General features: G+C 42.4%; 1 non-coding gene across 1 annotated transcript; it reads right to left on the bottom strand.

Annotated features, from left to right (window-relative positions):
* Positions 1–12,414: 12,414 nt before the first annotated feature.
* On the bottom strand, positions 12,415–12,576 carry LOC147608734 (U1 spliceosomal RNA). The gene has a single exon (XR_015264414.1). It is a non-coding gene; the product is annotated as a U1 spliceosomal RNA (small nuclear RNA).
* Positions 12,577–13,228: the final 652 nt, after the last annotated feature.

Here is a 13,228-nt window from a genome sequence, read left to right as displayed (position 1 = left end):
TTCTCAAGCTACTTAGAAATTATCCCAAATGGTTTAAAGCATTCTAAACTAATCAAATTCCACTTTTTTGTAAGGTTCCCCCCTTCCAAAAATAGGGGAAACACTTAAGATAGTCCACTAAGTCTTATCTTAGAGAAAATTTCCTACTCATCGACACCTTGACCATACAGAGATTCAAGGATACGATTCATAGGTAAGACCTAGTTCTATCCCGCAGGGGGAGCGTGGTCTTCTAAAATCAAATCACCCATAGGGTAATTGATCACATAAATTAGGCAACCACAAGACTTGATTTCTAGAGGCAACACTTTTTTTCTCATCCATGCAAGGCACATCCGCTGGCCTAGTCTTCTAGAATAGAGTTGCCCGAGAACCTATTTATCTAGCGTAGGGCTTTCACTTAATCTGTTGGAAAGCTACCCGACTAATCGGGTCCACCCGTCCGTAGGATGGTGCCGTCGGGGCATTCCATCCTCCCACTTTCCACCCTACTCACGCTGTCGTGCCACAGCACGTCTATGGCGTGAAACCATGCATGTGACGCCATCAAATACAAATCCAGATGCATGGGTTAAGTGCCATGATGAGTCATTATATGATGCCTGAGTATATATGTTCATATTGTAGATAAGGTTCAATAAGATGAGCTGAGGCTGAGCCAGGTCTCGAAGCCTTTGACAGTGTGGTGTGAATTGTGGAGTTTTTTTTTATGTTTATGGAGAATTTTGGAGCTAGTAGAGACCTTGTGCCTTGATAGGACTGGATTATGCTTGTGGTTCGACTGTTTTATTGACTCCATGAGATGGTGAATTGCTCATAAGCTGTGCCTAACATGGTTGAGTTGATATTAGCACTGAGACAGAGAACTTTATGGTACATAATGGTCGGGTTCTTGATCGTATGCTTTAGATGGAAAAAAATCATATGTGCAATAAGGATGCCAAATAGAGCTTCATTTGATGAGGCGTGAGAAAAACCCTTAGCAAGGTTATGGTAGAAAGGGGTTTGATTTTATATATAAATATATATGGTCAACACTCCAAAATGGAGGAAAAAGGTCACGCTCCAAAACAATAAAAAAAAAGGAAATAGTAGGCGCACTGAGGAAATTTAAAATGGGTGATGCGCGATTTCAGGTGCAAAAAGGGCGTGGGGTGCCGACTTCCTGGCGGGAGAACCAGAAAAAACCAGAGAATCGCGTGGGAGTTCATCAGAAGAAGTCTGCAGAAAAAAAAACCAGGGATTGTACAGGCGGGGGCTTGCTGAAGGTCGAGGGGGGGCTTCTTGGACGCTGACAGGCTGGGGCGCAGCTGTCGACAAAAAGCAAAGAGAAGGCAAGCAGTAGCTTCATGAAGGACAAAAGATGCACTTGAAGTTGTTGTTGCAGGGCGGACTGGCACCCAGCTGTTTGCCTTCTTTCCAAATGCAGAGAAAAGCTGGTACCGCTGAAAGGGCGAGGTAAGCAACTTCGTCTCATGCTTCATCTCTTGAAAGAAAGGTGAAGCGTTTTGAAGGAAGCGTCCAGGAGCTCTTGAACTGGGAAAGAGTGGTGGGCGAGCGCTCCCTCTGAGAAAGCCATAGAGAGCTGCAGAGAACAGGTTCTTCTTCCTGCCTACGAGCATGGTTGGTAATCACTGCAACGAAGGTTTTGGGCTACTGGCGCACTGGCGGCTATCGTAGGCGCTGCAGAGCCTGGCTGGTGGGTCTGAAGAGAGAAGGCGCTGCAGAGCCTGGCTGGTGGGTCTGAAGAGAGAAGGTGAGGTTGCCGCCTAGTGGTTTAGCCTACAGACAGTGAGCGCAGTCGTGAAGAAAGACTGGCACAAAAGGCTGGCGATACAAGGAGCTGATGCTTTCCTGAAGGGGAATTTTGAGAAACTGGTATAATGGATCATGTGAAGGAGTGCAGAACCTCATGTGTTCTTGAGAGGGTTTCCGTAACTCAACAATGCAATATGGATGCTGCCTTCCAGATGATTACGGAAGCAAACATGATTATCATATTAGTGAATGCACTCTGATGTGGGGCTTGGAGAGCCTACTTCCATGAGATGTTTGACTATGGGATTCGAGAAGCCCTTTGCTGTCTTGGCAGGTCCAAATATATTACACGAGATGAAGATGCTGCTGCTGATCATGAGGTCATAATGTTATGGTTTTTCTTGGATTTTGGAACCATATGATGGTTGGTTTTGTCATGTATATGAGGTGTCTATGTTGGCTTTGATTTTATAGTTTTGTTGGATGTTGAGCCTCTGATGCTCCATGATGGCCATGTAAATCTTTCATGTGAATGCCATGATACTGGGATTTTGGATGTAACTCTCACAGCCAGACACCCAGTGTGTTCCCGGCTAGACCACACACGTCACGACAGCTTTGGTGAACCCGACGTGAAACCGCTGGGGTGAGAGTACGTAGAGATGGCTAGCAAAATGGAGCATTTGTATGCAGAGATGAAAGAGCTTGAAGAGCGGTTCAGGAAGATTGAAGAAGAAAAGCAAATTCAGGAAGCAGTGGAAATTGCGGTGCAATTGGTATATGATAGGGTCAATATATTTGATGGTTACGATCCAGAAAGCTATCTAAGGTGTTACGAGACAGAGATGAAGGATCAAGGGGTTCCAGAAAACATGATGATTGCATCTTTTGCATACCTTGTAAGTCCTGATTTAAAAGATGAAGTGCTGGAACTAGCAGAGTATTACTCCAAACGATGGAATGATTTTGCAGATGCACTTATTTATGCGAGTTCCAGGTATAATGTGAGCTGTGATAGTGTTCCAGCAACAATCCGAGCCAATTTAGAAGCGGTTGTCGATGCATGTCTTATGGAGGACAATCAATTGCTATTCAAGGCTGATACAGAGATTGTGGAGGCTGTTTATGCTAAATTGGGACTACAAAAAGCCATTAGTGAGCAACAAAGCCTTCACAATGCCAAAAGTGATGCTTTGCTACAGACTCAAAAAGATGCAATGGGTGAACTGTGCAAGTATAATCTGATTTCCTTGGGTGCAGACATACAAGGTCCTATAATCATACCACATGATGTATGTATGCCTATGCTTGAGGAGACACATTTGAAGGGTATTCCTCAGGGGTCGTATCATATGTGTGAAGAACAGCAGGAACCAATGCTTCTTGTTGAAAGCATGATTGCAGAGTTTGAAGGTCTAAGACAAGAAGAAGATGCTATCATTACTGCATTCTTATCTGGTTATGATGCTTATAAGCAGGATGATGTACATGAATATGCAGACGGGCCACAAGTATGTGTGATTGATTTAGAGGGGGTGAGTGATATGGGTGATTCCAACAGTGATGTTGCTTCTGAAGCTGGTTGCCAAGGTTCTTTGGATTTGGGTTATTCTGGAATGCTAACAGGGTGTTCCAACAATAAACAGGGTGATGCTATGTCATCAGTGTCAGGGTTACCTTGCAACCACATTTGTGAGCAACAATCTCGAGCTTGGAAGCCTGTTTATGATGATGATTTGGAGAGGGAAATTGAATCTGTCTTTTTGGATCATGCAGGGTTCAATGATATACAGATTCAAAGGTACTTGGGTGAGGGACCCATAATTCTAAGCCCATCTGCAGACAGGTATCAAGATAACATGCAGCATATGCAAAGTGTGGTCACAGAGCCTCATGAGGCTGCATATGAGCAACCAAATGGATATAGCTATGGGGGTATGAATGTTCATGATAATCAACATGTGGGATTGCAAGATGATAATGGCTTCAATGCGATTGATCCTGGATTGGATGCTATCTTAGATGATGCATTGTGTAAGGTTCCCCCCCTTCTACAAATAGGGGAAACGCTTAAGATAGTCCACTAAGTCTTATCTTAGAGAAAATTTCCTACTCATCGACACCTTGACCATACAGAGATTCAAGGATACGATTCATAGGTAAGACCTAGTTCTATCCCGCAGGGGGAGCGTGGTCTTCTAAAATCAAATCACCCATAAGGTAATTGATCACATAAATTGGGCAACTACAAGACTTGATTTCTAGAGGCAACGCTTTTTTCCTCATCCATGCAAGGCACAGCCGCTGGCCTAGTCTTCTAGAATAGAGTTGCCCGAGAACCTATTTATCTAGCATAGGGCTTTCACTTAATGTGTTGGAAAGCTACCCGACTAATCGGGTCCACCCGTCCGTAGGATGGTGCCGTCGGGGCATTCCATCCTCCCACTTTCCACCCTACTCACGCGTCAATTTGTTTTCTAATTAATCCTACCACACTGTTTGACATAAACAAACATGTTATTTAATTAAGGCCCTTTCACAAGGTTTATTAAAACAGCCTTTGCCTTTTTCCACAATACAATAATGCCAAAGATAAGATTTATAAAAACAAAGTTTAAACATGAATCAATTTCATACAAGCCAAACTGGCTCTCTTATTCTTTTCCTTTATACCGCCGATGATCTAGAATTCGGCCTTCCAGCCTCCACATGCTGGGCAAAACCCTACGGGACCATACACCTCATCGTCGGCCGCTGGCGAGGACTCAAGCCGGCCTGTCGCCCTCTCAGGCTCCATCGCTCGATCCTCCCGCCCCTCAGAGGGATGTCTGCGCACTAGGGTGGGCTAATTCACCGCACTAGCCTGGGCCCTCAGAACTAGGCAGCATCATCACAATCACTTGCCTCAATCGGCAAACCTCATTCTCCCAATGGCATGAGGGATACCATGGGCCAACTCTGGGCCTTACTAACGTCTCCGCCGTCCGGCTACACAAGCACAAGAACGGGGCAGCGTCAAGGCAGGGAGAAGTTGTACCTGTACCTTAATTTAACCCAGATAACAATCCATTTACTCACTAAACCATAGAACTAGGATCCATGTCACCTTCTTTAAGAAAACAATCCTTTTCACAAAGATTTTAGCATTTCAACTTGAGATTGCGATAAGACATTCTTTATTAAGGCATATGCTATTGTTTAAAAGAATACAAACTTTAAATGGTAAATCAATCAAATAGATCACTGTAACAATCAATAGAGAAGCCGGGGCCATACCTCAACCCCTAAGAATGATATATAAATAAAAAAACAAAATATGTATATACCTCATAGAAATTTATCGTTTATCGTTGCCTTTGCTCGTTATTAACAAGAGCTTTAGAATATAGAGTCTTCTAATACCTTCTCTTACGATTGAAATCATCCAATCATCTCCAAGCTTTATCTCCTCTTACTCATACTGTGACTCTTCTCTCTTTCTAAGATCTATGGCAAAATAGCCTTCTCTTACAGGGCTACGGCATACTATTCTTTCTCTAAAAGAAAAGCTATGGAGTTTTGGTCTCTTCCTCTGAAAGACTATAGCAATCTAAGCTTCTTTTCTGAGATATTAGATAAGAATGAAGGGATATATACATCTCAAACTCTAGGATTACCTTGAGACTACTTGCTACCTTCTCACAGTTTTCTCTATGTAGAGACCCTGACAGAAACAGCAAACTGTTTCGACCATAACTCTCTGATAAAAAATCAAAATATAGTCATGTAACCAGTCAAAAGAACGGGAAGGCATCTGGTCTACAAGCTAGCGCGGGCAGAATAGGCAAAAACGTCTGTATATAGCTGCAAACGCACCATCTTTAGAAACGCATTGTTTTTCTATATTTTTAGTATGCATGGACTCTAAAGGTGTAAAAGTACTCTAAATATGACCTCTTATCACCTAAAATCGAAATTCTATTTTTGGGGATACTTATCTCTTAATAGAACTATTCTTATGTTCTTTATTTCTTTTAGGATTTTTGGAGCTAATATTTTTATTCTAACACTTTTCTAATGTTTCTAGTCTTATTGTCTCACTCTTTCTAATTACACTCTCTTTTCTTATTGAAATCTATATTAAAAGAGACACATACATACATGGCTTGGGAGGGACGTTACACATTGGATGATTTCATGGTATATAATAGATCCCCATCAGCCTTGGGCTTTTCTATGCTTGATGCTAGTCAACTGTTGGTTACAAGTGAGGATGTGCAGGTGTTATGTAAGCCAAATGGTTGTGATGAGATTGATCCAGAGCTGGAGGCTATTCTCGATGATGCCTTGTTGGATTTTGTATGTGTTGATGCTTTTCCGTCTTTGGATGAGAAAAATGAATGTTTATCAGTGGGTGAGCTGGATCCGGGCACAGTAGATTTGGATGGGATGTTATCAAGTGTGTGTTCCATGCTGTTAATGCAGTTGTTATTTGGTGTGGCCATACAATATGTGGTGCAAAGGCTTCAAACATGGCCTGAGGAAATTTTTGAAGCAAATCATTTTGAAGAGCATCCCACTTTGAATGATGAGAGTAATTATGCATATGCGGGGAATCTAAGTGAGGATAGGGCTTCATATGAGCAAAGGATATGCCACATATGCCAAAAGCGATTGGTATTTGATCCAGGTGGGAAAGCAGAATCATTCAGATGTGATTGCTAAGATACAGGACCTGTGTGGCACATACCAGAGGATGTGCAGGTTTAGAGGGGGTGGATGTCGTGCCACAGCACGTCTATGGCGTGAAACCATGCATGTGACGCCATCAAATACAAATCCAGATGCATGGGTTAAGTGCCATGATGAGTCATTATATGATGCCTGAGTATATATGTTCATATTGTAGATAAGGTTCAATAAGATGAGCTGAGGCTGAGCCAGGTCTCGAAGCCTTTGACAGTGTGGTGTGAATTGTGGAGTTTTTTTTTATGTTTATGGAGAATTTTGGAGCTAGTAGAGACCTTGTGCCTTGATAGGACTGGATTATGCTTGTGGTTCGACTGTTTTATTGACTCCATGAGATGGTGAATTGCTCATAAGCTGTGCCTAACATGGTTGAGTTGATATTAGCACTGAGACAGAGAACTTTATGGTACATAATGGTCGGGTTCTTGATCGTATGCTTTAGATGGAAAAAAATCATATGTGCAATAAGGATGCCAAATAGAGCTTCATTTGATGAGGCGTGAGAAAAACCCTTAGCAAGGTTATGGTAGAAAGGGGTTTGATTTTATATATAAATATATATGGTCAACACTCCAAAATGGAGGAAAAAGGTCACGCTCCAAAACAATAAAAAAAAAGGAAATAGTAGGCGCATTGAGGAAATTTAAAATGGGTGATGCGCGATTTCAGGTGCAAAAAGGGCGTGGGGTGCCGACTTCCTGGCGGGAGAACCAGAAAAAACCAGAGAATCGCGTGGGAGTTCATCAGAAGAAGTCTGCAGAAAAAAAAACCAGGGATTGTACAGGCGGGGGCTTGCTGAAGGTCGAGGGGGGGCTTCTTGGACGCTGACAGGCTGGGGCGCAGCTGTCGACAAAAAGCAAAGAGAAGGCAAGCAGTAGCTTCATGAAGGACAAAAGATGCACTTGAAGTTGTTGTTGCAGGGCGGACTGGCACCCAGCTGTTTGCCTTCTTTCCAAATGCAGAGAAAAGCTGGTACCGCTGAAAGGGCGAGGTAAGCAACTTCGTCTCATGCTTCATCTCTTGAAAGAAAGGTGAAGCGTTTTGAAGGAAGCGTCCAAGAGCTCCTGAACTGGGAAAGAGTGGTGGGCGAGCGCTCCCTCTGAGAAAGCCATAGAGAGCTGCAGAGAACAGGTTCTTCTTCCTGCCTGCGAGCATGGTTGGTAATCACTGCAACGAAGGTTTTGGGCTATTGGCGCACTGGCGGCTATCGTAGGCGCTGCAGAGCCTGGCTGGTGGGTCTGAAGAGAGAAGGCGCTGCAGAGCCTAGCTGGTGGGTCTGAAGAGAGAAGGTGAGGTTGTCGCCTAGTGGTTTAGCCTACAGACAGTGAGCGCAGTCGTGAAGAAAGACTGGCACAAAAGGCTGGCGATACAAGGAGCTGATGCTTTCCTGAAGGGGAATTTTGAGAAACTGGTATAATGGATCATGTGAAGGAGTGCAGAACCTCATGTGTTCTTGAGAGGGTTTCCGTAACTCAACAATGCAATATGGATGCTGCCTTCCAGATGATTACGGAAGCAAACATGATTATCATATTAGTGAATGCACTCTGATGTGGGGCTTGGAGAGCCTACTTCCATGAGATGTTTGACTATGGGATTCGAGAAGCCCTTTGCTGTCTTGGCAGGTCCAAATATATTACACGAGATGAAGATGCTGCTGCTGATCATGAGGTCATAATGTTATGGTTTTTCTTGGATTTTGGAACCATATGATGGTTGGTTTTGTCATGTATATGAGGTGTCTATGTTGGCTTTGATTTTATAGTTTTGTTGGATGTTGAGCCTCTGATGCTCCATGATGGCCATGTAAATCTTTCATGTGAATGCCATGATACTGGGATTTTGGATGTAACTCTCACAGCCAGACACCCAGTGTGTTCCCGGCTAGACCACACACGTCACGACAACGCGTCAATTTGTTTTCTAATTAATCCTACCACATTGTTTGACATAAATAAACATGTTCCTTAATTAAGGCCCTTTTCACAAGGTTTGTTAAAACAGCCTTTTTCTACAATACAATCATACCAAAGACAAGATTTATAAAAACAAAGTTTAAACATGAATCAATTTCATACAAGCCAAACCGGCTCTCTTATTCTTTTCCTTTATACCGCCGATGATCTAGAATTCGGTCTTCCAGCCTCTACATGCTGGGCAAAACCCTACGGGACCATACACCTCATCGTCGACCGCTGGCGAGGACTCAAGCTGGCCTGTCGCCCTCTAAGGCTCCATCGCTCGATCCTCCCGCCCCTTAGAGGGATGTCTGCGCACTAGGGTGGGCTAATTCACCGCACTAGCCTGGGCCCTCAGAACTAGGCAGCATCACAATCACTCGCCTCAATCGGCGAACCTCATTCTCCCAATGGTATGAGGGATACCATGGGCCAACTCCGGGCCTTACTAATGTCTCCGTCGTCTGGCTATACAAGCACAAGAACGGGGCAACGTCGTTAAGGCAGGGAGAGTTGTACCTGTACCTTAATTTAACCAAGATAACAATCCATTTACTCACTAAACCATAGGACTAGAATCCATGTTACCTTCTTAAGAAAACAATCATTTTCACAAAGATTTTAGCATTTCAACTTGAGATTGCCAGATAAGACATTCTTTATTAAGGCATATGTTAAAGAATACAAACTTTAAATAGTAAATCAATCAAATAGATCAATATTAATAATTAATAGAGAAGCTGGGGCCATACCTCAACCCCTAAGAATGATATATAATTGAAAAACAAAATATGTATATACCTTATAGAAATTTGTCGTTTATCGTTGCCTTTGCTTGTTAACAAGAGCTTTAGAACTTGACATATGAGAATGGACTCTTCTAATACCTTGTCTTACGATTGAAATCATCCAATTATTCCCAAGCTTTATCTCCTCTTACTCGTACTGTGACTCTTCTCTCTTTCTAAGATCTATGGCAAAATAGCCTTCTCTTACAGGACTACAGCATACTATTCTTTCTCTAAAAGAAAAGCTATGGAGTTTTGGTCTCTTCCTCCGAAAGACTATAGCAATCTAAGCTTCTTTTCTGAGATATTAGATAAGAATGAAGGGATATATGCATCTCAAGCTCTAGGATTACCTTGAGACTACTTGCTGCCTTCTCACAGTTTTCTCTGTGTAGAGACCCTGACAGAAACAGCAAATTGTTTTGGCCATAACTCTCTGATAAAAACTCAGAATATGGTCATATAACCAGTCAAAAGAACGGGATGACATTTGGTCTACAAGCTAACGCGTGCAGAATAGGCAAAAACGTCTGTATATAGCCACAAATGCACCATCTTTAGAAACGCATTGTTTCTCCACATTTTTAGTATGCATGGACTCTAAATGTGTAAAAGTACTCTAAATATGACCTCTTATCACCTAAACTCGAAATTCTATTTTTGGAGATACTTATCTCTTAATAGAACGGGCATTTGGTCTACAAGCCAACGCGGGCAGAATAGGCAAAAACGTCTGTATATAGCCACAAATGCACCATCTTTAGAAACGCATTGTTTCTCCACATTTTTAGTATGCATGGACTCTAAATGTGTAAAAGTACTCTAAATATGACCTCTTATCACCTAAACTTGAAATTCTATTTTTGGAGATACTTATCTCTTAATAGAACTATTCTTATGTTCTTATTTCTTTTAGGATTTTTGGAGTTAATATTTTTATTCTAACACTTTCCTAATGTTTCTAGCCTTATTGTCTCACTCTTCTCTAAGTACACTCTCTTTCCTTATTGAAATCTATATTAAAAGAGACACATACATACATGGCTTGGGAGGGACCTTACAACTTTTTAAAGAGAAACAGTATGAAAAGTTTAATTCTAACAATTTGATTACACATCTAGAATAAAGAAAGGCTGAATTCAAGAATGAAGAGAGGGGGAAAGCCTTTCCAACAAGGCATAGCATCATTTTTCATTTTAAAGAAAACAAAAATTAGAAAACCATTAAATGGAATAAACAAAAAGTAGGATTTCTAGCTTACATGAGTTTTTGTGAGCTTTCCTTTGGCTTGATGGTTTGAGGGATCTAGTCTTGTTTGCAACAAGAGTGGCCACCAATTCTTTTGAAGAGGAAATGGTCAAAAACTAATTAATTATCAATAAATTCATTGTTTTTGGCTCTGGGGAGAAGTAGAGTAATAGTGCATAAAACACTATTAACCATTTACAAAGGGGGAGGCTTCATTTATAGGAAAAAGTGAGCCTCTAACCAAGCAAACTGATTCAAGAATTTTCCAGATCAGTTTGGTCAATTTTTGACCATTTGTAGGTCAGTTTAGCTTACTTTTTGGATCTAGTTAAAGCAGGAGAGAGGAGAGATGAAAATATCTCATTATTTGTGAGTTTAAAACTCAACCACACATGTGAAATAGGCACCTTATTCATGAGGGGAATTCCCCCACACTGAGGTGTCAAAAATGCATTATTTCTTCTAAATATCTCTTCTTTTTTAACTAATAACCTTGTCCTTAGTCAACTCTTCATCTTATGTGAGTATTTACTCATTTTTGGGGGGATTTTCTTTTATTCTTCAATTTATCTCCTCCCTACTTGGGGTCTCCATAAAGGATGGTCTTCTGACACTACTTCTGCTGAAACCAAACCAAAGGGCTTCCTCAGCTTCTTTGACTCCAGACAAAGGACTTCCCTACGCCTGTTCCAACTGTAGCTGCTTCTCAAGAAAGGCTTCCTGTTGATGGCTTGCATTTTTTTCATTTGCTGCCTCCATGACCTGCATCTGCTGAGATGAGTAGAGGGACTTCCCTACGCCTGTTCCAACTGTAGCTGCTTCTCAAGAAGAAAGGCTTCCTGTTGATGGCTTGCATTTTTTTCATTTGCTGCCTCCATGACCTGCATCTGCTGAGATGAGTAGAGGGCCTCATCAACTGCATGAAATGCCTACGAGAGGCGAAATTGGGAAGGGATTCTGCGGAGACTCTTTCCCTATCCTCCTCATCCCCAGCTAAAGCATGCAATATATTCCTCCTTGTGCTGAGGAGTCTTGAAGGTCTCCCACACGAGGCAAAATTATGGAGTGAAAAACCACTGCGTCAGCCTTGCTCTAAAATCGATGATGACAGACGAACTTTTGTCTGAAACCTCATCTCCCCCTGCCCCCCGGGGGCGCACATGAGAATGACAAATTGCTGAGCAAAACGCTGGCAGAAATCTGAAAATAAACTATGTGCAACACAAACTGACGAGTGAGCCAACACCAGGCCCCCTTTTGTTGGACTTGCAGGCTTGGTCTGAGGTCCTCGGTCAGGATCTCTGAAGCTCTGGGGGCTGCAGTGGAGAAAGTAAGGGTAGGGGCCTATCGGTCCTCTTGCTTCTTCAGGGTATAATCTTCTTCCCTAGCCCAGGTGTCCTTGTCATAAAACATGTATGTGGCACTGAATCCTTGCTAATGTGTTCAATCAAGGTTGTGGCTCCACATGCTTGCGTCGTGAAAAGCTACCGGGTGAGACTACACATCTCCTTGCTGATGGAGTGTTTTTCTTTTTCTTTTTCTTTTTTAAATAGAAAATTTGAAGAAAAATTATCAACATGCACATTCAAATGGATCCCGTCAGACATCCTATGTTTAATTGAGAAGCACACACCTATAGGGTGTAGGTTAATTATTGGAGAATGATTGATATACACAGAAAGTCTCATGCTCTCCTGCTGGCCCCGCAGGTTCAAAAACGGCGAGGCTGAAAAGCCAGGGTATGATCCAATCAACCATCGTGCTGGGCTCTCTCTCGCTGCTTTAAGCTCCTCATCCATCATCCCCTGTTGCCTACCACCATCCCATCTACAATAAAATGCACATGCGAGAGGGGGGGGGAGTAGTACCTATCTTCTCTGCACAGAAGCGAAGCAGAACTTCCGTCGTCGTTCGACTTGATGATGGGGGGTTGGGTGGGGGCCGCGCAAACGCGAGCCCCCGCTACCACAAATTATGACGTGCACTCTCCCCGTTGAGGAGATGCTAGGGTGCAGCCCGTTCGAGAGTGCAATGGAGGGGCCGACCCTAGGCCATCGGCCTTCCTGATCACCGATCGACCCCGCCCAGGTAAGTATGCTTCCCAGATGCGCGTGAATGACCTTTTGTAGGCGCCTGCACGCCAACCTATTATGGGACATTTCTTCTAAGGTTCTTTTTTAACAACCTACGAGAGCGCGAGCGCCCTTGTAGCGCTAAGGTTGCAACTTGCACTTACTTGAAGAATTCCATAAGCACTACACTAAGAAATATCTTGCGGGGCCTCACATTCCGTAAGATAGAACGACACGTCTTCACGAAACGCACACCAACAATTTCTAATGCCCTCTCCTCGTCGGGGATGCATTCCTAAACTCCACTCCCTCTAGATGATATGAAAATGAGAAGATAACTAATCTCAAAACACTAAGGATAATTGCTAATTGACAATGATAAGATGCTTTGAAAGATAAGCTCAAGGATAATAGCATTGCTTATTGACAATGATAATAAGATTTGAAAGATAAGCTCAAGGTGTAAAAATAATATGCATGTTCAAAAAAAGAGAGCATAGTAGTATTTGTTGATAAACCTTTTCAACAAAACCCTAGGTGAAGCAACTTTGTTGGATAAAGCCACGCAAATACCTCAATATTTTTCAGAACTTGAATCCAAGGAGGATCATAACACGAGTATAAATCTAAAGCTACGCTGTAATAAAAAAATGATTTTAAAAAAATGAGAAGAACA

Source organism: Cibotium barometz, chromosome 52 (assembly GCF_041138505.1).
Source record: "Cibotium barometz isolate CiBa-2024 chromosome 52, ASM4113850v1, whole genome shotgun sequence".
NCBI lineage: Eukaryota > Viridiplantae > Streptophyta > Polypodiopsida > Cyatheales > Cibotiaceae > Cibotium > Cibotium barometz.
Note: the sequence above shows the minus strand (reverse complement) of the source record. Positions and strands in the feature narration are given on the sequence as shown.